Source organism: Sesamum indicum, linkage group LG6 (assembly GCF_026168435.1).
Source record: "Sesamum indicum cultivar Baizhima isolate 11 linkage group LG6, ASM2616843v1, whole genome shotgun sequence".
NCBI lineage: Eukaryota > Viridiplantae > Streptophyta > Magnoliopsida > Lamiales > Pedaliaceae > Sesamum > Sesamum indicum.
This window is the reverse complement of record NC_142662.1, coordinates 21,690,845-21,700,243: the sequence shown is the minus strand read 5'-3', so window position 1 is coordinate 21,700,243 and position 9,399 is coordinate 21,690,845. Positions and strand designations below refer to the sequence as shown.

The 9,399-nt window shown below is 35.3% G+C and overlaps 1 pseudogene; it reads right to left on the bottom strand.

The window, feature by feature from the left end:
* Positions 1–6,291: 6,291 nt before the first annotated feature.
* LOC105163984 (protein NUCLEAR FUSION DEFECTIVE 4 pseudogene) lies at positions 6,292–8,007 on the bottom strand (annotated as a pseudogene).
* Between the last annotated feature and the right edge of the window lie 1,392 nt (positions 8,008–9,399).

Here is a 9,399-nt window from a genome sequence, read left to right as displayed (position 1 = left end):
TACAGTATGATGGTAATCTTGGAGAAGTCTCGTCTCATTCTTTTTCGTATACTCTGTCCTTTCAACTTCACTATTGGTTTGTCATAGACCGTGGGATTTGGAGTGTAGCATTCTAACTACTTTCTCAACAATTGAAACATGGAAAACGATCAAGCATCAGAATTGCGCCAACCATCGCGATTTGATCTTGTGCCTAATACTAATAATCTGGTCAATTTCTCATAGTATATGCCAAATGTTGTACTGATTTTTTGAGTTAAGGTCTTTTAGAGTGAATTTAGGAAATTGCTGACCACAATGAGCAAGTTACTTCTTGAATTGTCTTAGTTGTAAAGCCTGCAAAATAAACCACTATCACAACTATATCAGGATAGTATTGATTACAGCCCGTCAATGCTTAAGTTAGATAGACCATAAGAAAAAAATAAGTAAATGTCGTAACGATGCTACAGTAACATAAGTTGTGGATGGAGGATGACTATTTATAAATTTCTTTCATTTGTATAAGTTTATGTAAACCACATACATCAAAATGATTGGATGATTATCATGAGTTAATACATATTAGGTTTTAGTATGTACCCAGGGTCGGGTCATAAAGAACCTAAATTTACAAAATGAATTTAAAGCTTGTTTGAAAATCATAGATATGCTGTGCAGAGATCTTGATACGACTTTCATAAAATGTACCCCCACATTAGATGCAATGTCAATTTTTGATATGATTTTTGGATCAACTCGTACAATCTTGTTGATATGATAAATAATTTAGATTATTAAACTATTAATTAAAAAAATAGCCTTCTGTATAGATCATAATACATGTTGGAATATAAAAAATTTAGAAGCCCGATGACCGAAAATCATTGTTAAAAGCATAAAAAAATATACCAATTCGATGTAGAACTCATCTACTACCATTAGAATTTTGTCAAGATCATCCGAAAGCCCATTCTGGAGACGTTTGTCGGATGATCTTGACAAAATTCTAATGGGTTATACTCAATTTTGGAAGTAAATGAAAAATGCATGCAAATTTTGGCAAAACTAGAGGCGGCTAGTAATGTATATAGTTCCTTTAATGTCATATTACAACTTCTCTACTCCACCTACTAATAAACTGTGAAATTAGTGCTCATCACTTGTACAACTTCTCTACTCCACCTACTAATGAAAAATGAACACCTACCATCTTCGCACCATATATATATATATATATATATATATATATATATAGGCAGACATTCGGATCGGGTTGTTCATGTTTTGATCCGATTCAAGTGGGTTCCGGTAGATTGGGTTGGATAATTTTTATAATTTTTGGATTACCTCAATTTGCTTTTGAATAAATTAGGTCAGTAGTCAGGTTAAAAAAATATTTGATCAGGTCAATCAAGTACCCGATATTTAATTAAAGAATAATAAAAAGACAAAATTAAAAATTAAAAAATAGAATTATTTGTTGTTACTAGTAAAATAGTAAAGTTAAAAGGAGAATAATATTTGAGTTGGTTGATCTACTTATCCAGTTATTGATATTAGGAATTAGCTTATCTGTCTATCAATTTTGAATTAGCTGTGATGTTATGGTGTCTTTTAACATTAATAAATTGATATCATAGTTAATATTAATTTTTTGTATAATATTTTAAATAAAGTCATATTATGCATACAAACTACAATTATAAGTATAAAATTATAAAAAATAAACAAATAGATATTTGATGCCCCTATTTTTCTTCACTTTTAAGCTAACAAAAATAAAAAAAAATAAATTTGGGTATCCGATTTCAGGTACCCGACTTTAGCGGGTACTCAATTTTACTTGATTTGTGTCGAGTATCATAATATACTGTCCGACAAAATCGCATACCCTACCCAAAAAATCTGAAATTCGAAATACATGACCTGCGTCCACCCCTATATATATATACATATATGTCCTAGTTGGTTGAACAATTTTGACAATCTTGATCTAGAGTACTCCTAAGAGCAAACGGAAATTAGAACTGATTCAAAATCACATTTGAAGATCAATAAGGGAGCAGTGGTTAGAACACTTTGGAGACTAATTATGCAAACAATAGGCCAATAGAGACCTAATGCTCAACTGGCAAACCAGCTAAAGAGGATCAAGAAAACAAACTATTAGTTTAAGGTTAAATATTTGGGGCTATGATTTTACAATGTCAATATGCACAACCCATACCAGTTTCTAGTGCTGCCGGGGGACCTTCCTTCTTTCAAAATCAATATATTACTATACAAAAATGGATGCTGAATTTCAGGCTATTGAGTTCCAAAATCTCTATAATGGTTATATGAATCCAATAATTGGAACTTAAATCAGAAGTTGGTCCGACTTATTGCTCTTTCATTGTGCCTATTTCGCTTTAGGGGGTTGGTTCACAGGTACAACAGATCCAAGATGCACTCCTATGAGTAAAAGAAGTTCGAATCGCTGTTGGTTGTGCTTGAGGCCAAGAACAGCGAGTTCAAGCTCGAGAATCCCCTCACTTCTTCCGCTCTGCTCGGAAGAGTAATTAGGACCAATTTAGTCACGTTTTAATGTTCCATAAATTGAACATGAATTGGTTATTCCTAAATGGGTCATGAAGGGTGTAACCAACATACCCTGTCTCTGCATTCCATCAAGAATCATATCACATTACATCTGGGTATGCATATTTCTGGGCTTTCACAGTTTTGACATAGAAAAAACCACTTTGTATCATTATATTGAATTTAGAATGAAAAAGGAATTGGAAGAGACAATTTTTTGAGGACCTTATACTCATTATGCCTAACACTAAATGTAATTTCGGAGATTTAAGGATTGGACTTTCTGCACTAGATTAACTAGAATAATTGAAGTCTCGTTTGTATTAGGGTGGGTTCTTTATTGAAGTCAAAACCTTGAAAACCTCCCCCTTATTTACCAGGAAAAATTTTAATCAACACCCGATTCATTTAAATTTGAACAAATTATATGACAAGTACAATATACTTGTCTTGTGATTGGTGCACAGTTCATCAGAAAAAGGGACAAATTACATATATAGAAAGTGTAATACACTTGCTTTGTGATCGACCAAATCTGATTCTATTGAGAATTTTTCATTTATTAGTATAGGATATTGAAACAAGTGATCTTTGAGCTAAATTGGAGTTTTATCACAATTGTGGTTTCATTGGTTAGAAAAAAATAAACCTCTCCACCAATTGTGGTTTCTTGGGTATTTTATTTTGTTGGAAAGTGTAATTTATAATTATCAAAGTATTATGCATGTATTTGACTTATCAAAGTTATCAAGTTAAAAATTTTATTTATAGGAATAGATATTTTATCCATAAGAAAGTGTTAGTCAAATATTTATTCATAGGAATATGTTACTAATTTAATGTTTGCTCTCCTATATAAAGGTTTGTAATTTTGGAGTTGTGGCAATAGATGAATGAATGAAAAATACTTGTAGTGCAAAAATCTCTCGAATATATCAATGATTTTTCCTTTTCAAAATCTTCCTCCAAATTCCTAACATATTTGTGGTACCAGAGTCATCTTTGGTTCTGATTACTCTATTTTATCTCTATGACATCATCAAACAACCGAGAGCTTGCATTAACATATTCCCAACAAGGAATTCCCATCTTTGTTGGCTAAGATTACGAATTATGGAGTGTTCTAATGAAGACTCAGTTCATCTCACATGAACTTTTAGGACATTATTGAAGAGGGTTTTTTACTTCTCATACTTTGGTGAAAGTAGTCGCATTAACAAATGCATAGGAAAAAAATAGCATAAAAAGAACAAGACAAAGGATGCAAAAACCTTGTCTTTTATGAACCAAGGAGTGAGTCAATCAATTCTTCCGCGTATTATTAGTGCCAAGACCGCAAAGAGGCATGACAAATTTTGAAAAATCAATTTGGAGGACATGAGAAAGCGATCATGATCAAGCTAGAAAACTTACAACGAAATTTTGACAATCTATCCATGAAAGACTCGGACAATGTGCAAGAATTTCTTTCTAGAGTTTCCTCCTTGGTAAATCAAATAAGAGGCCAATGAGACATTTTAGAAGAGAAGAAAATTGTTGAGAAAGTTCTACGATGCTTATCGGTGAAATTCGAGCATATCGTTGCAACAATCGAAGAATATAAAGATTTATTATTATTGACTTTTTACAAACTCATATGTTCCCTTGAAACTCATGAAAAAAGGATGAGCAGATTTACAACTCAAGACTTGGAGCAAGCTTTTCAAGGAAAAGTAAATATTTCAAAAAAATAGGAAAAATAGGGCAATGACTTGCAGGATGAACAAAATATGTATGCACAAGATTCATTGATGAACCAAACAAATTGCATTTTCCAGCTGCTTAGAGAATTTTCCATTACCTTCAAGGTACGAGGAAGCTTGGTATTAAATATTTCAAAGAGAAAGAAAATAAGATTATTGGATATACAGCTAGTGATTGGGCTGGATCCATAGATGATCTGAAAGGTGCGTGCAGTTACGTGTTTTGCTTGGGAACGAAAATAATTTCATGGGTATCTAAAAACAAAAATTAATAGTACTCTCATCAGTAGAAGCAGAATACATTGCCGCGACTGACGTAGCTTGTGGAACAATTTGATTAAGAAGAATTTTACGTGATATGGAGCAAAAAGGGGAAGCTCCTAAAATTTTGTGGGATAATATGTTTACTATTGTGATGAGGAAGAATTCTATTTATCATGCACGGTCAAAGCACATTGAACCTCATCTACACAAATGAGCAGTTATCTGATAGTTTCACTAAAGTTGTAAGTTCGGAAAAGATTGAGCAGTTTCGAAATCGGGTTGGAATTATAAATTAAGAGGGGGTGTTGGAAAGTATAATTAGCAATTCTCAAAGTACTATGCATGTATTTGACTCCTCAAAATTATCAAGTTAAAAAATTTATCCATAAGAAATTAATATTTTATCATAGGAAAGTGTTAGTCAAATATTTATCCATATGAATATGTTACAAATTTAATGTTTGCTCTTCTATGTAAAGGCTTGTAATCTTGAAGTTGTGGCAATAAATGAGTGAATGAAAATACTTGTAGTACAAAAATCTCTCCAATACGTCAATATTTTTTTTTCTTCTCAAAATCTTCCTCAAATTCCTAACATCTTTCAGTCTCGTCTATGGCACCATATGTTTGAATCTGACCCAAAATTTCTACAATGATCATAATATTTGTTGAAACTTATATAACTTTATTTCATTTTTTGTCAAAAAATTACAGTTAGGATTGCCGTAAACCACGAGACCAAGAAGGTATTCAACAAAGAGGAAGCTACATGGCTTTAATGTGCCATGAACAGAGCTCGAAAAGACCAAAAGAAGCTAGAGCGACTGACTAACGGACGAGATTTGGGTGGCATTGCTCCTAATTCCGACCATCTTAAAGAACAAAGCGAACCGTGTAGCCTATACATAGTCCGCTAGGACTGTATACCGATGTAGGTTGTTCTCCAACAGCCAGCACAAGAGGAAGTTGATAAGTTTTAACACTTTAATTAATTCTAATTTGATTTAAGTAAACAATTAATGCTTATATATATGATTTATTTTTTATTTTATAATATTTGGATAAAAGAAACAGCTAGGCAAGCCACTGAAGTTGATATAAGATTTTCTCCAACTGCTGGATATATAGGCTTAGAGGCCTATTCCCTTTTCACTAGTGTGCCAAATGCCTCAATTGCACCACCTCCATCAGAAAGTCAAGCCATATAAGAGATGCAACACGAGCTCTAAGACCACCAACAAATGGTGGGGTTGATGATGCTGCAGTACCTTGGGATCCAATGGCTACACACTACACTACCTAGTGCCCACACTCCACTCACCTCAACTCTCAACCTGCACGCAACCTAGCAGAAGACCCTTGCAAAATAGTTTTTCTTTTTTGTTGGAAAACACAGACATTGCATGGATGTGACATCAGTTGCAAATTCTTGCGATCGATGGATGGCCTTTTCCCTTGCAATTATTCTTACTACGAGGTATATTGTGAATATTCTTTCCAACTCGTCCTTACATGCATTATGAATTACACTTTGCGACAGATTTCTTGGATTTCCTGTTACAATACAGAATTTTCTAACAAGTACAAATATATACAGAATACCACTTATATAATTAATTAATCTTCACGAAAGGTAATAGACAAGAGTTGATTAACCTTCTAAATTCTTTATAAGTTCTACGATGATCTGAACTTAATCATATTCAATAAGACAAACTGCACTCTATAGTCTGTTATGTGAATGCATTAATTTCTTTGTTCGTGCATGAAGGATGAAGGCTAGCACTGTCCCTAATACACATAGAGAACCCCATATGATAAATGTGGTCTGGTAGCATTTTTGACCAATGCAATCCCCTTCTCCAGAGGCATTCCTCTCTCTGTTGTAGAGCAGTGCAGCAAAGTCCCCAAACAAGAAAGACCCTATAGGTATATTAGAAACCAAGATATTATGATTCACGCCGAAGTTCTTGGCTCCAAAGAGTTGGGTGGTTGTCGAGACCGAGATCGAGGTGATTGCACCAGTGCATATGCCTATAATGGCTGTGCTGGCGTAGAGTGAAACGTCGTGCATGTTGAGTAGGAAGAAGAATGCTCCACACATTGGGGCCATCACGGCTCCCATGGCTCCAGCTCTTGAAACCACGTGTTTGCTTCTGAATCAATTGATGGCGATACGTTAGAAATATTAAGTATTGTGTGTGTTTATGTAATCTTGCTTGGCTGTGAGCGAAAGCCACATACATAGAGAAAGAGTACTTGTAGTTGTAAATTGTAAGGAGAGAGAGAGAGAGAGAGAGAGAGAGAGAGAGAAACATACTTTGGGAAAAAATAGTCAAGAAGAGATGGCAGGAGACGGCCGAAGAAACTGAAAGCAGAAGACAAGGACACGAGTGAAGAAGTCCCAGAGCAGCCTCGTGATTCAGCAATTTGTCCTAAGTTGTTTAGGTACACCAAGCCAAGTGTAGCACCGAATAAATAAACAAAGAAGTAGAGCCAGAACTCCACTCTTCTCACCATCAGCTTTGCCCCAATCTCCTCCACCACTCCAATTTCAACAACATCCCTCTGAATATCTGAAGATTTCTCCCCATTCTCAATTGATGCAAGACCCTCATCATGTACAACAATCAAGCACTTCTGCTGTAGCTTTTCTCTGATTCTTTCCACCAGTGGAACAACCAGCGGCAAGAACAGAACCGCAATCATGCCCACAAGAACCACATACTGAGGCATAAACCTCGAACCCACCGACCCCAAACTGGTGACCACAGCAAACAGTCCGGAGACAATTGTGATCACAAACATGGTAGAGAACCCTCTTGTAAGTTTCCTTGATTTCCCCCCATCGACACTCCTTGCTAACGGGGCCGCCACAGTGCAAACTATTAGCGGTGACACGGAATTCAAAAGGAGAAACACTTTGGCCCTCTCAGCGCCTGAAGGTGGAGCCACAACGTCCACTATATTGGTGTAGAGCTTTGCGCTCAATCCCACGTAGCTGGTCGACAAACTGACAGCAATCTGGCGATCAAGGGGGAAGTTACGTATGGCGATAATGTAGCAGACTGTGTTAATCCAGCAAATGCTGTTTCCTGCCAAAACAGTTAGTAAAAAAATGTGCCAATAGGATAAAGAGGAGACTCGGCCTGCAAGGAAGAGGAACTGGATTCCGTAGCCAACGAGACCGAGGATGGAACCGATGAGCAGGACTAGCCAGAGTGGGAAATGGGCTGCTGCAATCCCAGAAATCCAGCCAAGAAGCTTGCCGGCATCGGAAGCAGAAGCAAGATTGTTGAGTTGTAGCTGTGATATGGAGAGGATTCGCTTGAGCTCGGTTGAGTAAGCAGGGAAATTTGAATTGGTACCGTTGATAGATTGCAGCCACATTGTGGCAACAAGACTCAGCCATTGGAGGGCCATTGACGAGAAAGAGAGTGGTGTGTACCGCTGGTGGCTGCAATTTTAGGTGAATGTTGTCTGGACTGAGTGCATGGAATTCTGAGGAATAACGTTTGGGGGATGCTTTCTTCTTTTATTGGAAGGGGCGGCGTGGGGGGCGGAGCATGAATTGGACTTTCTATTTTAATTTTTTTTATTATATATATAGTTTTATTTTATTTGCTATAATGTATGTTATGTATAGTTATGATTTATTTTATTTAAGGAAAAAATATTATATATATGGTATGTATGTATTTAATGGAACAGAATGATGTATTAAAATTTATAAGTATAGAAAATTTAATTCAAGACGGGGGAGAGAGGCGTGTGATATATAGGAGAATGAATATGGAAACAAATCAGGATTGTTATCAATGGTTTAAAATAAATGAGGGAACTTATTATTCAAAATTATTTTTTTCTCATAATTTTTGTTTTTGAAATAGTTAAATTAACATGGTTGAAGTCAAAAGTTATAAGCAACTTTCCATCAAATTTTGGCAGTTTATTAATTAAATTATTATATTAAAAAAATTTTGTTTCTCACTTTTGTTTCAAACTCCCAACATTAGTCGTGTATGCAACATTAATCATGTATGTCATCCACGACACCACTTTTGTATTTTATTTTTTTTCGTTTAGTTTATTTTACATAAATTAATTATATTCAATTAATTTTTAACAACATAATAAAATTGAAAAAATCATAATGTTAAAATTGTATGATTATAATTACAATCAATGTGTTAAAACATATTACAGAAAAAATACAAGTGTAAAAAATGTCCACCCGTTCCATAATTGCATTTGTATCGTTGATGCCGAGGTCTTCTTATTTTCTCGCCCACATTTTATATTGGCTCATTTTGTGCCTCATTATTGTCACCACTGGGATTAATGTCCAACCGACTTGATATTGTTGCAGAACTATACTCCACATTATTATGATATGCACTAAATGATGGAAATGGAATTGGTAAAATGTTGTATCCTAGTGCATATGGTCGATTAATGCCAAGGCCAATGTCAAGATGTACGTGTGAAGCATAATCTTTTGCATGGGTTGGCATATATGGAGCCGATTGAAATCAATCATCTTGTGGCGGTTGAGGCATGTAATAATTTTGAGGCGGTTGGAGCACGTAGCAATCTTGAGCTGTATACACTGTAGAAGGACCAGCTATATCCACTCTAATATCATGACGTTCAACTGAACCAATAGACATTCGGCTAGAAATTCTTTTCTGCTTGTGGGATGTGTTGGGAGCATCATCGGATGGCGTAGGAATTTGTTGTGGCTGATGGGTTAGGGCTTTCTTGATAATATGTAACTTGTGTTTGAATTTGTCCACCAATTGGCTATACCCTTCAATACTTAGTGGTCTAC